This window comes from Silurus meridionalis, chromosome 9, assembly GCF_014805685.1.
Source record: "Silurus meridionalis isolate SWU-2019-XX chromosome 9, ASM1480568v1, whole genome shotgun sequence".
NCBI classification, from domain to species: Eukaryota; Metazoa; Chordata; class Actinopteri; order Siluriformes; family Siluridae; genus Silurus; species Silurus meridionalis.
The window spans coordinates 26,450,527-26,467,967 of record NC_060892.1 but is presented as its reverse complement, the minus strand read 5'-3'; the positions used below and the strand labels follow the sequence as shown (position 1 = coordinate 26,467,967).

General features: G+C 43.4%; 1 protein-coding gene across 1 annotated transcript in view; it reads right to left on the bottom strand.

Annotated features, from left to right (window-relative positions):
• The window catches only part of LOC124391628 (ephrin-A2-like), a 95,044-nt gene that overhangs the window by 11,751 nt on the left and 65,852 nt on the right, over positions 1-17,441 (bottom strand). The gene's annotated exons all lie outside the window — the stretch shown is intronic.

Here is a 17,441-nt window from a genome sequence, read left to right as displayed (position 1 = left end):
GAGAAAATGACCTGGACCGACTCTGACTTCTTTTTGTCCGCTGAAAGCGTAAATCCAAATCTTATAAAAACAATGGTGCCACTGTAGAGACCAGCCCACTCTTAATGCTATAGGATTAAGGCTTTGTTTATAAGAACAGCACACTGAAAGAGGCAAAAGGGCAAAAGCAGGGGGAGGTAAAGGGGCAGAGGGGGAGGAGTGCCCAGACAACAGAAGACTTTACGCCAAATATGGACTTTAGGAATATCAGGATCAGTAACGGCAATGAAAAATATTCTGTTTTGCAGAATTTCCACGAATCTAACATCCACGTTTAAAGGCTTTTATGGAATTGTCTGAGCCAAAAAGAATCACGCCCAAATGCAACCAGCCAGACCTAATTGTTCTTCATTTTGGTTCAGAAGTTATCCCAGTGTACGTTCTCTAAAACCCTGCGAGAGCCATATTACCCTGGAGATACGAGCTCGTCAAAGTTGAGCTGCATCTGTGTCCTGACAAGGAGATTTGAATTAATCGGCGTCGTTCCACAGGCGCATGTGGACCAGATGAAAGTGGTAAGTGTGGGCCATCACTCAATTACTATCTGGGTGGGGGTTTGGAGAAAGGCTCGTATCAAATGGCCGGGTAATCTGGGTGTGGAATTACTGTCGGAGGTCTGTGGAGGACCAAACTCCAGCTGCCTTCTTTAAATGTCTCTCTCCCTTATCGCTGCTACCCAGAGATCAATCCTTCTTTCCTTTTCAGTGTGCATTTCCTTTTTTTTTCAGTCTTCCCCCCTTCTATTCCCTTCAACATGTCACTTTTTTTACACTCCTCCATCTCTGGCACTCCTGAAACCCACATGATCACTGACGGCTTGCTTGCCAGGCATGCAGTTCACTGGCATCGGGGTGGAGGGGAAACGTCTAAATAAAATATAAGAACCTGTCTTTAATGTCCAGCGTTTTTAGAAAAGACTTTATATTGCTTCTGCACAGCACTCACGCTATCACTTTAGCCTTCATGTTCAAAATAATATTTGAGTAAGCACTAGCGCAGGGGTAACACTCGTCTCTCTTTCTCTTTTATCTGCTCAGGCTTTCTCTTTGCCTGGATTACAGCGTGATTACGCCTTGTGACGGAGGCTTAAGACAAAAATGCAAAAGAAAAAAAAAGATCTTTTTGATGCAAGTCTGCGATAAAACTTTTATCATCTCGCCATAAAAACGTGTGTTACGAATGCACTAATAGCGAACACATATCATTATGGCAAGTCGTGAGTGTCAAACGTTTGTCTTTCGGCTCCCTAATATGCATTATGTCGGAATAAATCAATAACAGTGCCTTCTCCTGGCAATAAAGGCACTGAAGGCTGCCAAACGCACTGACATTCACAAAGTCTGAGCGATTCCTTCTGATCGAGATGTGTGCCTGCGTAAAAAAAAAAAAAAAAAGAAAAGAAAAAGAAAATAACGACCTTGTGAATGATGGCTGGTTGATGGAGGAGGAGCTGAGAGAGAAGGAGAGTGATATGACAGATGAAAATATCAATAAAAGAGCTCAGTGCATTAAGGAAGAGCGATTGCACACGGATGTGCGCGCCTTATTCGGTAAACTCGTCACGCCGTGGTCCTCTTACTCTGATTTAAGGTCAGTTTCTCACAACAATTTTCTCAATTCTCAGCCATTAGGACGCCGACACCCACTAATATCATGTTTACTTCCCATCTTCAGGGTATTAACTTCTCCAACGGCAATCGATAGCGACACTATCAGCTACAGCGGCCCTCAATCCTCCGTCAGCAATCTAACGGGGAAAACACGAGATAGCATGAGATAAAGTCTGGCGTATCGTGTGATGATTTATAGAAGACTACATGGTGGGTGAAGACTGCAATTATTTCTAGGCAAGAGAGCAAAGTTTGTCCGGGTGAGAAATAATGCCCTGTCAATCACAGCAAAACCAACCAATCACGTGAGTCTGTGTGGTCGCGTACGCAGAAGAGGACAGATAGCGCTTTCTTCTGAGTGCGTTTCCAAAACTGGGGTCAAAACGGATGTTTCTGCACCCATACAGACAAAACACCTCAGGAACACATGGTGATTTATTACGCTTTAAACTAAACTCTCAGTGTCGACTTTGAAGCTCTTCAGAAAGCCGCTGCACCATTTGGTCACCAAATACCCGCTGGACTCGAATTCATCAGGCAAAGCCGTTTGTGTTTGGCGTGTTTAAAAGACGAATGGAGATCTTTGCTGTGAACTTTTCACCCAGGGCCGTTCTCCCATGGGTCTGAAGTGGCCTGATTTACCGACGTGTTCGACGCACCAGAGCCTGCAACGTGCTCCAGCTCTTCCAGGCTTTATGACTTCCTTTAGTAAACGTTGCCTGTAATCGGGCCCCGCTTTCAAAGTCTCAAGCAGGAAGCATCTGCACCACAAGAGGTCAAGAACCAAACCAGTGGATCTGATAAGACACAACCAGCAATTTATTACGCTATTTGATGTTTTCAATCAACGAGTCATTAAAGCCATTAGAGGTCATAAAATCAGGCCTGAGCAGGAGTCTGGGTTCTGGGTAAGTGAGAGCATTTGTGGCTGCTGGACTCTGATAAGGAACACCTCATGAACGAAGGCAATGCCCTGGAACGAGCTGACAAACAATATCTACATATTCCACAGGAACACGCCAGGCAGCCGGAGTGATTCTCAAATAAGAATGTGAAGTGAGGAAGAGTTTCTTTCTGTGACCACCGAGTCTGTCCTCAGAAAAATTCACTCCAGCTGTTTGTTAGTCCACGCCACACGTTTTACAACGAATTACAGAGCAAAGAGAGCAAGTGAGCGAGAGAGAGAGAGAGAGAGAGGTATTGGAGTGCAACAAGGCAAATATTCACATCCTCTCTGGTGTGTACTGCACTCGGGGATCTTCCATTCATCATGCTCGCAGTCTGGATTCTCTCCCAGTGCAAACAGTACAGAGCGGAATTTTGACAGCCGCAGCCGATTCGACGCAGAACTGCAAATCTGTTTATATCATGCGGATTTCGCTCTCCGCCTTACGGCACCTGAGACTTTCCTCTTTTTGTTGACTCGAAACCAAGGCAAACAGAAGGGCAGAATATTTTTTAACAATTAACCGGTGACCCAGACGAGTTTGTTCAACACAAACACAGTCGACTAATAACACAATCTTTTTACACGTCAGGACTAATTTAGCTTTTAGCTACGCACTGTTATTTTTTAAAGTCTCTTCTAAAGCAAACACCACCGATCGTGGTCTCTGCGGCGCTTTGGTGTGTTAGTGTTGGGATTTTTTTTGTGACAGTGTTTGATGAGGAAAAGGGGGTTTGTGCACAGGTCAGTTTAGTCACCGAGGTCTGCAGGAACACATCACAGAACCGTGCTGGTGTTTATGATAGACTGACTAGAACAATCCTGTAGACTACATGTGTGTGTGTGTGTGTGTGTGTGTACACGTTTAGAATGGCCCTTTGTGCTAGCAGGCTCTGGTCTGGAAGCCATTTCCAAGCGCAACAGCTTGGACTCCGACTGCTGTCCGCCTCTTCCCATGTGGATTGTGTTTATTGTTCTTCGTGTCATGCAGACGCCGACACCCCCAAAATCTAAGCCTGTTATTCCAACTCGGCTTGAGCAATTTTCCTATCGCTGCATTTACGCAAACTTAACCCCCAGTGGACGCTCAGCACTTGTTTGCGAGAAAAGAAAAAAACACGTTGAGAAAACAAACGAATAAAACACGCGTACCTCAAGAGACAAAAAAAAAAAATAGAAAAAGGTCTGTGTTTTATTTGTTTATATTTTTTTAAAGATTAAAGACTCCATACTTTTCAGCGCATCAACACGATTCCTGTCCTGGGTTTTATTCTAAACACACGCGTGAGCTGGTTTCAGGAGGTCGGCATTAATTAGCTCGGTCACTCATGCACTGGCACACGCTCAGCAGTAGTGTGTGTGTGTGTGTGTGTGTGTGTGTGTGTGTGTGTGTGTGTGTGTGTCAGTCACAGTGACAGCAGTGGACTAATAGAATACACTCTTTATAGTGCAGATGGACTCAAGGCTTAATTACATTTTATATCTTGTTCTGTTCTTTTTCAGTTTAAAACCAATCCAATGAAACTAGAACTCATGCTACAGTCTGTAAACGATGTGAAGTTTGCAAGCGTCAATCCAACACTCCAACCTTCTGCACACACTTTATATACAGGGGACAGAGACTCCAGGTTATAATTGTGACTTACTGCAGAAGGAAACTTCTAAATAACGAATAAACAAGATAACAATCTGAAATTGAATAAATTATATATTTATTTCTATCCTGCACATTAGCTTCCTCTGTGTAATTATCCTGTACGTACATGTCGAGTCTCTACACTACATGATATCCACACGTCTCAGACTGTAGCAGCCTGTTGAGGAGGCAGTCTGCATTTCCGTCTCGTTTTCCACAAACAAGGGAGGAATAATTACACTTCTTCTGACTAGGGAAACTATTTATCTCCCACTAAATCCCACACAACAACCACAACAGCAGCAGCAGCACAAAGCAGGCAGGAAAAAAAGAGCACATCTGCAACGGCTTGTGCATCTGAAAAACCCTGCACTGATCTGAGACAAGGCCAGGGAACGGGTGGGTGTGGCTGATTGGACATGCACAAACAATGCAGAGAAAATCCTACCTTAAAACACACACACACACACACACACACACACACACACACACGCGGATTTTCCGATTCGACTCAGATGCCCTCACACACTGGTGAAACACTAAATATAATTTAAATGGCAACAAAAATCCAGGCTTCTTCTGAGCAGCAGTGTGCTCTTCTTTACTTCTCCTCACATCATCAGCTTTTAGGGTTGAGAGGGAGAGGGAAAAGGAAAGAAAAAAGGAAAGGGAAAGGGAAAGAGAAAGGCACTTCAAATCAAACATATCACTACTCTAAGCGAAAGCTGATGCTTATTGGAGGATAAATGATGGTTCTTCTCTCTCAGGGTTGAGACACTGCTGGCTGACGTCCTCTGGCCTCCTGTGAACCCTAATGAGAAGATGCTTATTGACATCGGCACTCGTTATTAAACCGAGTTTAGCAGACGTGAATCCGACTGTGAGACCCACGTGCTCGCCAGCAGTTTAGTTGGGGTCTGGGCCGAAGCTGCAGGGTTTCCTTTAATAGATTAGACCTGCGTGGGGGCTCTGTTTTTACTGAGTGCTGCGCTGTTACCTGCTGTTCTAACAAACGTGATCACCAAACCGGTGAACATGCAGACGCGAGTGAAACGGCGAACCATGCGGGAAAACACTCGCTCGCTCTGGGTTGAGGTGGAGGCGGAGTTACAATCAGGATCACAACTGAAACAATATCAGGATATATCTGCATTATAAAATGACATAAAAGCCCACACACACTTATAATAATATGAAGTGGTATCAAAACGTTTCGACTAGTTTTGTAGTCAACAATGGCAGCACGAAGTCACAGGGAGCACCGACATCCATAAGTCAGTGTGCCAAAAGACATGGTCCTGTGTACATCAGGAGCTGTGCATGTGGCTCCTGCGTTTCTGACCACGTGCGCACCCTGCCACACGTGAGTTTCTCATGATCCCTATTTGCTAGATTTGGATCCTGTGTCCTGAAGATGAAGATTCGGCTCAAATGTCGCTGCTTTGACACCGTTGAGGAGATCCGGCGTGACTCACAGAAGGTTCTCGACACGCTTCAAAAAGAAGATTTCCAGGACACGTTCCAGGAGCGGCAGAAGCGCTGGGAGCGCCGCGTTGCTGTGCAAGGGGACTATTTTGAGGGTAAAAGTGTGGAAACTTAGAAAAATAGAATACTTTCTTGTAAGAAGAGCGAATCTCAAAACTTCTGCATGAACTGAATCATGATTTACAGTATTATCAGGAAATAAAACACAATTTCAACTGGGGAGATTGTATCGCATGTTACACCAAAACTCGAGACATGGCCTCTTTATTTATATATGCTGTCCTCTAGAGGGCTTGTGAGGTGTGGACTATACCAGCCATGTGCTCGCTGCCGTGATGAGATTTTATGCTGTTTGTTTCATTATGGGCTCTGTAAACACCTGTCTCTGACAAAACACTTCCAGGCCAAACAAGACGCTAAGGAGTGCTTATGCATGCTTACAGAGTAGCATAGGCTCATGAATTCACATGTGCACACAAATTCTTGCGCACACACACACACACACACACAAGCACATTTTAACCTGATGCAGATATCGATATACAAACATACAAAGTAGCTCAAGGACTGGATACAAACCCTCCCTGTTCTCAGCTCAGGTTTCGAGCTTTGTGTGCGAATAGGTACACAAGTGTGGGTGTGTAAATGTGTGTGTGTGTGTGTGTACTGTACGTATACAGGGGGACAGGCTCCAAGCTGAAAATGATAATGATGCCATGCACTCTAGAGCTAAGTGTATCACCCGGCCTGCTCTCCACTGCCTGCCTTCTTTGTCTTTTTTAACACCATTAGCAAAGTGCAGGCTAATAGAGTTAGAGCTCAGGCTCGGTCCGCAGGAGAGGGATTGGGTGACTCGCTCTGCTTGAGAGCCCATCTACTCGACTCCTCTCATCTTGCTCTGCGAGGCCTTTTAAAGGGCCTTGATGTATTCTTTTATTTCTCTCTCTGAGTACTGGGCCCATTTCACCGCCATTGTTCTGCTCGGTCAAACAGTCCGCGTCGGACCCTGCTGCATCAGATGGCTTACGCAAGTCTCATTTCAAAAGCTGATCGAGAATCATTTGAAATGAAGACACACTGCGTGACACAAAAACACTAGTGATCGCAGCAGCCGTTAGTGACTGTAGATTTTGTTAGGGAAGGGAGACATTAATAATCACACCGTTTCAAACTGGATAAAATCGAAACCTGATTTACGCTTCTGGATATCTGGTGGATCTTCAGAACAGTTTCGGGTCGACGACATGCAGCTTTGAGAAGTTTGAACGTTGCTTTGTTCAACATATGCGCTTCTCATCACCAGTAAAACATAAACAGAAGGTTACAAGTATGAATCCAGTCCCAGTGGGCCTCCATTAGCGCTTCCCAGTTTTTGCCCACTCTGTGTAAGTGTACGGAGCTAAAGGGGGCAGTGAGAGCGTTTCTCCATGACTGTTCATCGTAAAAGGACAGCAAAGACGTATTAAGAATTCAGTTTGTATTAAAATGTATTTTCATCACATTAAATGGCGCCACCTGCCTGTATGGACAAGACGCCTGTAAAAAATTACGGCATTAAGTACAGGGAAGTATTTTGTATCTCGAACACCACAAGACACTAGTGGATTAAATGCACAGAATTGCTTTGTTATGTGTCTAACAGCAATGTGCCGATCATCTAGTTGTGAGTTGTGAGATATAACCTGGTATGCTGTGTTCTGATTTATGCACTGAAACACCTTCTCCTCTTCCTCCTCTTCCTCCTCTTCCTCCGCAAACAGCAAGTATTGATTAAATATATATCTGACATCAGTGGGGGAGATTCTGCATCATTAGTCATCATTTTCCAAGCACGTGTTCCTACTACAAATGCGAAGGTTCTGACAAATTGCATTCTTTATCTGTGAGGGTGACGTTAGTGTGGAAGGAAAACTGCTCTTAGGAGGATTTCTCCTGTAATATAAACTTCAACCTGCAAATACGTGCTACTGTTTAAAGAGTAAAGATTCCCACAGATATGGAACGACGCAGAGGAAATCGTAGAGCTACTCCTTTATCTCTTGGGTAACTGTAGCTTTTATATCATTCTCCTGAATCGGTGTACAAGGTGGTCTAATGGAAGGAGATATACTAGCAGCATTCCATGTGGGCATGTGGGCATAGCGAGAGATAAAACCGACGCAAAGAAAATGGCTGCATTGCAGGCAGGAAAAATCTTGGTCTGATGGTTTTCTTGGACATCGTGTGTACTAATGAACTACACCTTTCCAGCGTAGGTAAGTGTGTGTTAGTGATGGTCTGCAGGTTCTGGTGAAGAACAGGCTGCACCGCCTGCAACCCGAGCCTTGTAATGACAAGAGCTGGGACAATGCGAGCAGTGTAGTCACTGTTCAGCTCCCAGGCAGGGCTCCCAGATGTGAGATAAAAGATACAAGCTCGGAGACAAAGTTATCTACGGTCAGCATCGGCCAGCGAGGGAGGGGGAAACCCAAGCCTATTGTGGAGACGCCGATTGCTGTGTGTGAAACGCCTACAGGGGCAGCAGACAGTGGCAGAGGAGCACAGCCCCTTGGGCAGACATGTCCACAACACAGGTAACATAAGCCTCGGGTGCCGCCCATTTCCCATGATCCACCCCAAACTCCATCTCCTCCACCGCCACTGCAGGACTCGTCAGGCATCTCTGTACAAATGCTCTCCTGAATTGATGAGATGACAGATTTCACCGAGGGACACGTCTGTTGTCACAGTTCTCGTGTTCCTCCGTCTTCTCCTTTTCAAACCCTGCTCAGATTTCTGTTGTATCAGCAGTGTTGTTCTTGCTCTGAGCTGAAACATTGATCCAGACTGATTTTTTCACCTTTATTTGTGGTCACTGTGTGGAGGTTTTTCACGCAAATATAAACAAAAGTCTAATAAATAGAAATATGAATTTATAAAATAGGACGTATAAAAAACACAGCATGCTGATTGTGTTCTCCTCGACCTTGTGCACGTCCTGGGAGCAAGTCAGGTTCAAGATGGAACAAATGAAATCAATTAGCATTCTGTGACCTCATATTTCTTGCAACCACTCATATGAAACAGACAGAAGAAGTCAGGCGTGGATGTGTGCTGAAGTGCTGAAGGTGACACACTGCTGTCAGAGATCATCCACTCCCGTTCTGTAAAGGCCTTGTGAATCAAAGTTACTACAGGAACAAAGAATGGGCTCAGCATCCGTACCAGACAGTACAGCAAAGCCGCTCTGCCAGAAAAAGGTTGACCTGAATGACAGGAGAATATAACAGTGCCTGTTCACTTCCTGTTCACCTCGCCTGGGTGTGGATGCTCAGTTTTCCATTCTGTCACATTGTGCATTTGGAATCTTGCGGTTTTGCCACACATTGTTCTACAAACACACCTGTGATAGTGCTGCACAGTTTTCTGATTTGTGACACCAGACTATAGGGTTATGGGTTTCATAGCAGTCGTAAATAAAGATACACAAAACAGTTAAATGAAGAGTAAAATAAATATTTCCGTTTGGGGAGACTGTAACTTTACTACACTTCAACGCCAAATATTCAATATTACTCAACTATATTTAGTGAAATCAGTCGTTCCTTTTTTATGAGGATAAAAAAGTTCAAAAACACACTAATCACCAACGTCCAGTTCAGCATCAGTTCAACAGCAAGCAGAACATTCAGAGAGGAATCAATGCTGAAGAAACTCCAGACTCGAACTCACCACAAAAACACGTGACCTCATTCACACCATTTTATTAAAGTAGTTGAAAAGAAGGTTTTTTACTCTTTTACTCAGGTGAATGTGCAAAAAGACACGTTTACTGGAGTCACATTTTACTGAGTGTCTCTACTTTAAATCTACTACATGGTTTGTGTCCTCCATCCACCACTGGTAATATTAATACGGAATTAAAATAACTGGTAAGCGTTTTCTCCGCTTGGGTCATCATCATCTCAGAATGTACAACACCAAGACTGCAGTTGTGAACCACACCATACTAGATCTTAATTCTCAACGAATCTCACACCCTGGCCAAAATATTTGCTTAGATAAATCTGGAAAAACTCTAAAACTTCATTTAGAACAAATATAGAGTAGGTTATAAAACATCCACAATTCGATCGTCAGGTTGTAGAGCTGCTAGTCTTCAGAAGTGAACTTCAGTGTGGAAAAAGTGGCATCAGATTACAGTCAACCCCTGTTGAACTTGTCTCAGCAGATCCCCACATGCTGATGCACTTTGCCTGTACTCTAAATGTGACTCTGCCTTGCCTGTGGCATTGCGCAGTCATTTCTCCATGTCTCAGGAAACAATAGTTGACCCTTCGGGGTCAGACTCCTACAAAGAGTAACTTAATTATTGACCAATATGGCGGAGATGTTCATTTGTGCAGTGGCATTCTCCTAGGAGGCTGAGAGTCTGGCTAATGAAAGACACTGCAGATATACAGTTAGTGAAGTGGCCTGGAGCGTTCCCTACGGAGTCTGGGGTTAACCCTCACTTTTTGGTTTCCCTAAACACCATACGTAAAGAACGAAATCCATCACCGGGACTGACGGACACCTAGCTCTTAAATCGATGGAGGTTGTGACCCCTGGCCCATGCAGTATATGGAATTGAGTTGCTGAGTGGCAGCTGTGACTGGACCATCAATCTGAACAACCTGATTTGGGAGAGGAAGAGGAAGAAGGGGGGGTTGCTCTGACTCCGTTAATCAAGAGGAGAAGAGAACATCGGCAGGCCGACCTCCAGGGTCACACCGCTTTGTTCCCCGGCTGGCTGTTTATTAGGCCGTGCTGAAAACTCCCTGAGCTCACTTCTTCTCCTTCCTCGCTGCAACGAGTTAATCGCGAGTGTTAAAACCCTAATGCTGCGCGCCAACAGATCTCGCGAGTGCATTCATCCACAGCTTGACCTCAATTTTACAAACGAGCGTAGCTAAGTAGCTCTCACACAGAGAGACGTCATCAGGTCACAACCTGCTTCTTGATCATCTGTCATCGCATCACCACATGCGATCGTGCATCAAAACCAAAAGGTTGCCGTTGTTGTTCTGTCGTCTGGAGACACCGCGATCCGAGTGCGCCGTCGATTTCCCGGCACCTCGTAAACATCAAAGTTAGGGACTAGCTGGCCTCCGTAACTCGCAGCAGCAGGGCTGAAATGTGCGCTAATTGAGCCAATAGTGTCCAAGCCCTCCATCTGTCCACCTTCTCATCTCGAAGGAAACGTCATTCTGAGCTCAGCGCAAGCTGTTCTTGGCTAAAGGAATGAAGATCGCTGCTGATGGTGAGGTTTTCAAAAAAAAAGAAAGAGGGAGAGCACAAGAGCAGCGCCGCGATTTCGTCCTCTCATGCAGAACTATATTTGTTCTAACGGTAATGGATTTCTGCAGTGATGATTCGAAGCCAGCAGGAAAAACTGATATTAACTTGATATGATTGCTTGGAAGCGATCCAGAAGTTTCTGGTAACTTATATTTACACCCGCCATCGCACAATCATCGCATAGTAATAAACACGCAGCTGTGATGAATGAACCAAATGAAGTGTTTCCTCCTCTGATCCAAGCCACTGATCATTACACGGCATGCTGTGACTGTGACACGCTAATTCACAGGCGAACAACTCAATCTGTCACAGCATGGATTTCATTTAGGAACAATAACAAAACAAAGAGGTTTATATGTTATTATTATTATTATTATAATTATTATTATTATACAGTAACATCACTCTCAGACCTGCTGTCTGTTGCTAAAGGTAAAAAGCTAAAAACCACGATGGGCTTCTTGAGTACATGGTGCACTGCGACAGCACTTATTTAGATCATTTAGATAATAATAATTAATTTTTTTTTCCAGCACCAAATGTTTAAAGAGCAGATACACGAGTACTAAAAGCTGTGATCTTTAAACTTATCACACAAGTAGTTTTTCAGCAGAATATTACTGTTCTTGATCTGCATCTTTACCACCAACCACCACTGGGTATAAGAATAACAACAAATCTGGAGAAAAAGTAGAACTGAAAAGTTACAGCCACGAGCAATGGAGTTATCCCAAAGCATAATCCCAATGCAGAGGAATGGCGTCACGTATCCAATTCCGGCTTCCCAAAAAAACCTTGCCTAACCGTTGTCCTTGACTCCCAGTGGCCATTAAGCCAACTGGCGGCCTAATTAAGCATGCCGTGGTGAGCCATCAGCACGCGGTGAGAGCCGGATGGCCGCCATTGCTCCTTCCAAGAAAACGTCTCAATCAGCCCTGCAGGAAGGCACTTTTTTTTTCCTGAAATGCATGAAAAATGCCAGTGTACCAGGAAGACGTGTCTCTGGAAAACGCACGTTGAATAACTTCTTTATTTTGGCCTAAAATGTGCGTAAGGAAGTGCGTAACTTCACACTGTGTGCAGCAGCATCCGACTCCAATCTCCTGCAAATGAATGTTCTCAAGCTGGATAAGCAAACAAACCAGTAACATATCGTACAATTAAACTATTCGTTCTGGCGTAATTATAGACGTATACTTCTCCAACAGGTGGATCGTAACAGACGTCTGGATCGTGCGCTTAAACACAGGCGGCTATTTGTGGTGAGGTTTAAGTGAACGGTTAAAGCTGATCTCGTGTAATCAACGTGGTGTTACAGTGAGCTGAACGGCGAGACCACGTCCCCCTGATGTCTCAGAAGAGCCCCGATGGCACTGTGGGGTGTAACTGCTGGCACACTCCTCTCAGCTCACACTCTTCTCCAGCGACTCAGTGGGGGGGAAGTAGTGGAGGAAAAAAAAAAAAAAAGCATTCACACAGGAAGAAACACTCATTTCTGAAACAAGGCTGCATTTTTCCTCTCCGTGTGAACCTCAACCCCTGAGAAGATCTGGAAATAGGCTCCTGCTCAGGGGAAATAGCGACCAGCTCAGTGCTAGCCCAATTTTAGCCCAATAAATATGACCGGCAGGAAAGAACAAGGATGAAAAAAAGGATGGAATCATGGACTTAAAATTAGGAATGTAGGCGATGTACAGGTTTGGGATGAAAATGCTGATAAAAAAACAATTATAATCCGTAGCACTGTGATATTTCTTTCTTTCCTTTTTCCTCCTCTAGATAGCTGTCATGATTGGCTCCTCTTCAAGCATAGCTTCTTGGATTGCAGCCAGCGTTCCTGGGATCGAGTCCAGACCTAGCATGACCAGGATAAAGTGGTTACTGGTGAAATGTGAATTATTGAACGAATACACAGTGGTGTTAATCACTATGTATTGTTGTGCAGATGATATCTGAGTGAAGCGCTTCCATTCAGTATTTAATAAAAAATTCTACCTGAATCAGAAAAAGAGTAAAAAAAAGCGCATCACCTTCACGTGATAAACGATTTGTGATAGAGTTCCGGGTTCATTGTGTCCCTGCGCTGTACTGAGTTCCATTAGACCACGTTCAAGGACACGCACCTGCCACTGCCAAGGACTTCACTCTCGAGCGGCGCTTTACTGGAGTCTGCTGAGAGACGTCATGAGACGATGATCTGATCTGAGAAACGCGAGTCCAGCTGAGAGACTCCTCCTGACCCTCTGAAAGCTTCACCTCTTCAGTGTCCCACTTGTGGATCTGATTCATGGATGTTTGTGGAAGAGAAAACTCTCCTCTGCACATCTCTTTCATCGTGCACCTTTTCCAATTTACTGTAGCAAATGACTGATAGTGAAATGTTGCTAAATAGTGGAGTCATTTTTGATCTAATTGCATGTTGGACATGTGACTTCGGAGCTTCAATGTACTCGTGTAGCATCACTTCAAGCATCTATAGATTTCCCTCTGATATACAGACTTAAATAAAATGACCTCATGTTAATTATATAAACAGAAGGAGTTCAAGCGTTAAATATAATATTATTGCTGAATTATTATCTGCAGGATGAAGCGTCAAAAGTGAAGTAAATAATCGTGTTTGGAGTAAATTACGAGATCATCTTTTCCACAAAGGGCCACTGTGGGTGCAGGTTTTCATGTCAACCAATCAAAAGCCACACCTGAAAACTATTAAAAAGGAAAAGATTCAACACCCTGGTTTGGTCCTTTAATTACTATAATCATGGAATGAACAATGCCTTTGGTCAGAACATTGATTTCTGCACAGGAATATTATACATGAGATGGATGTGAGACGTGTGTCCATTTGTTCTTGTGCTTTTTTGGCCCACACATGATGATGTATATAAATAAATACACTGCTGGTGTGAGGTAAAGAATTTAACCTGCTAAAAATTCAGCATTTTATTAGTAACTTGCAAAACAAAAAGAAAAATGAACGTGTGTGTGTGTGTGTGTGTGTGTGTGTGTGGTATCATTGCCACAATGTGCATTCTGGCAGAAAAGGTGGTTTAGAGCGTGCGTCTAATGAGGCCCAGATCAAAGAAACGCACTGAAGGGAGATTAGACATGAGAATTCTATCGATTTTTAATCGACTCGTGTCGAGCCGGGGGAAAGCGAGCCGACCGGAGTATGAAATTAGCTTGAGCCGTCAATCACAGGCAGAAAGACGGAGAAGCATCCGAGGGACGCTGACAAAATACAGAAACGTGGAACATCTTGTAAATCCTGTTTGGTGGAACAAAGGTCTCGAGGCGGCAGCAGCCACCTGTGTTCTTCTCCTCACCGGTGTTGGCCCGCCGCAGCGCGTGCAGCTGAACGGAGGAGGAGCGCGAGATGTTCTGCGGAAGGAGGAGCCTGCGATTCGCTGCTGGTGTCTTTCAGGAGCAGGCCAAACAGCCGGGAGGGGACGAGCGAGCGCCAGGCACCCTAATGAGCTAGGAGAGAAAAGGAACGAGGGAACGGAGTGAAAAAAGAAAAAAAAAAAACGAGCCGCATCTGCGCCGAAGGCCGGTCTCTTATTCATGGCACTATGAGGCACTGGGAGCAATGCCACACACTTCAGCTTCACATGGTACTGCATTACATGATGACTTACATCCTCTGCTTTAATCTCCATCTCCTTCTCTTCCTATATACTCTCCATGCTTAGTTCAGCCTCGCTCTCCTCTGCTCTACAATCTCCCCTAAAACCCCAGCTCATGTGCCCCTTACCAATTCTCCTCTCTCTCTCTCTCTCTCTCTCTCTCTCCTTCTCTCTCCAGTACACTGAGGGGAAAAGCAGAAGCCTTTGATCTGCTCTTGCTTTGTCAGAAGTTGAGGAATCCTGAAATGGCAAGTGCACTCCAATTAGCCCGGGTTAAATATTTCAGAGGCTATGCCATTTCTTTCCACTTCTCACGCTATACATCAGCTCCCAGGATGACACTACAAGGAGGACACACACACACACACACACACACACACACACACACACACACACACACACACCAACAGAAAGGCTGAAATACGTGAAGAACGTACACTACGCTGCACCACACTCGGTTTACACATAAAACTCCACAAAATACACACTGCACATCACAGAGAATACGTGTGTCCTAAATAAAAGGTTGTACGGATCCTCACGTGTGGAGAAGAAAACATTTGTTTTGTCCTCCATGACTTTGGTGCTCTGGTTTGGTTTGATGTTTGGTGCATCTGATAATACTTTTAACTGCATCACGATTTCACTCGAATGTCCGACCCATTCGCTCGGCAGCTGTAAGAGCAGAACCGCCAGATTTCAGCACAACAAAAACACCTGAAACTACTCTGACAATTTAACCATTGGGAAAAGTGCGACATTTCCTTCTTTTTCTCAGTAAAACTTGTTCACTGTGTGTGCGCACGCATTTCTGATTTCCCCAATACACATTCAAACTGTGATTTTTCCTCCGTTATCAACCCAATAATCCTGTTTCCGTACCCAAAACATTTTACTGTATATATCTAACGAAAGAAATGGCTCTAGATTACCTTCATTACACAGAATATACGAGAACTGGAACGATTATTACATCTATAGTACAGAGTAGATTCATGTGCAGACTTGCGTTTCTTTACTTCGGTCTGAAAAACTCAAGAACTAAAAACATCTTCTAAAGAAAAATTTAAATGATACTGATTCTTGTGCATTATGATTGAGATGATTTGGGATCACAGTCTGATTGCTTTCTTAGTTATCGGTTTAAAATCAATTATTTCAACTTAAAAACTCATTAATGCCCAAAACGGAGTCTGAATTCACAAATTCGCACTGTGGGTCACTTCACTGTGAATCACATTAATTAACCTGAGTGTTTATATTATTATCAAATAATTCATTATTTATTAATGTTTTGTCTGTAGTTTATAATCAGCAGATTCAGACAGTAAATCAACTCTTTTTATTCGATAGTAAATTAGAATTAAATCTCTGTATTCATTTCTTTAATGTGATTCAGTTCATTATTACATTTTTAATTCTGTTTAATTTATCTCATTGTTTATATTTTACATTATAAAAATGTGCTTTAATGTGTTCATTTTAATCGCTATTCTGAATTCAGCTGCATCATTTACACTATAGAAATCATTTTATACAATAATAATGACAGATAGATAGATAGATAGATAGATAGATAGATAGATAGATAGATAGATAGATAGATAGATAGATAGATAGATAGATAGATAGCCTTTTTAGCACGATGCTATTGAGCAGCGCTTCATTTACAGATTCTATGGACGTAATGAAAATATTTGCTAAAAGAAAAAGATAAAACACCGAACACACACGTTACACACTCTCTACTTCTCTCTGCTATAAAACTACAAAATAAAAAAACAGCAAAAATGAGCTCATTATAGTGTTCACACTTCTGCCCTGAGGACTGACCCCTGTTCTGACCTGTGTGTGTGTGTGTGTGTGTGTGTGTGTGTGTGTGTGTGTGTGTGTGAATACAGTCTTCTTAGGGAATTGCAGATAAGCACTGCATCTAAATTATTTAATTTCCCCCAACTGTTGCTTGCGTATTAATTTATCATTTCTTTTGAAGTGTGTTAATGACGCCTGCCTTTTAGGAAATAATAATAAAAAACCCAAAACACCGAACATTGATACAAAAACACATCCAGCAATTCAGAGGAGGGGAAGAGAGCTGAAAGAGAAGAAAGCAGGCCGGGCAAACGAGGAGGATTTAGAGATCTGTGTGTGTGTGTGTGTGTGTGTGTGTGTGTGTGTGTGTGTGTGTGTGTGTGTGTGTGTGTGTGTGTGTGTGTGTGCTGGGAAAGAATGAGCTTAAACAAGTGTCAATCATAATTCAATAGAGGGTAGAGATTTTGTGGAGATTTTGTGGAGATTTTTTTAATGCAATATACAGAGAGAGAGAACGAGAGTAAGAGAGACAGAACGAGAGGAAGAGAGAGAGAAAGAACGAGAGTAAGAGAGAGAAAGAACGAGAGTAAGAACGAGAGTAAGAAAGAGAGTAAGAGAGAGAGACAGAACGAGAGTAAGAGAGACAGAACGAGAGTAAGAGAGACAGAACAAAAGTAAAGAGAGAAAATACGAGAGGAAGAAAGAGAGAAAGAGCGAGAGTAAGAAGAGAGAAAGAGCAGAGTAAGAAAGAGAAAGAACGAGAGGAAGAGAGAGAGAAAGAGCGAGTAAGAAAGAGAGACAGAACGAGTAAGAAAGAGAGTAAGAAAGAGAGAGAAAGAGAGAAAGAACGAGGTAAGAAAGAGAGAAAGAACGAGAGTAAGAGAGAGAAAGAACGAGGTAAAGAGAGACAGACGAGAGTAAGAAAGAGAGAAAGAACGAGTAAGAAAGAGAGACAGAGCGAG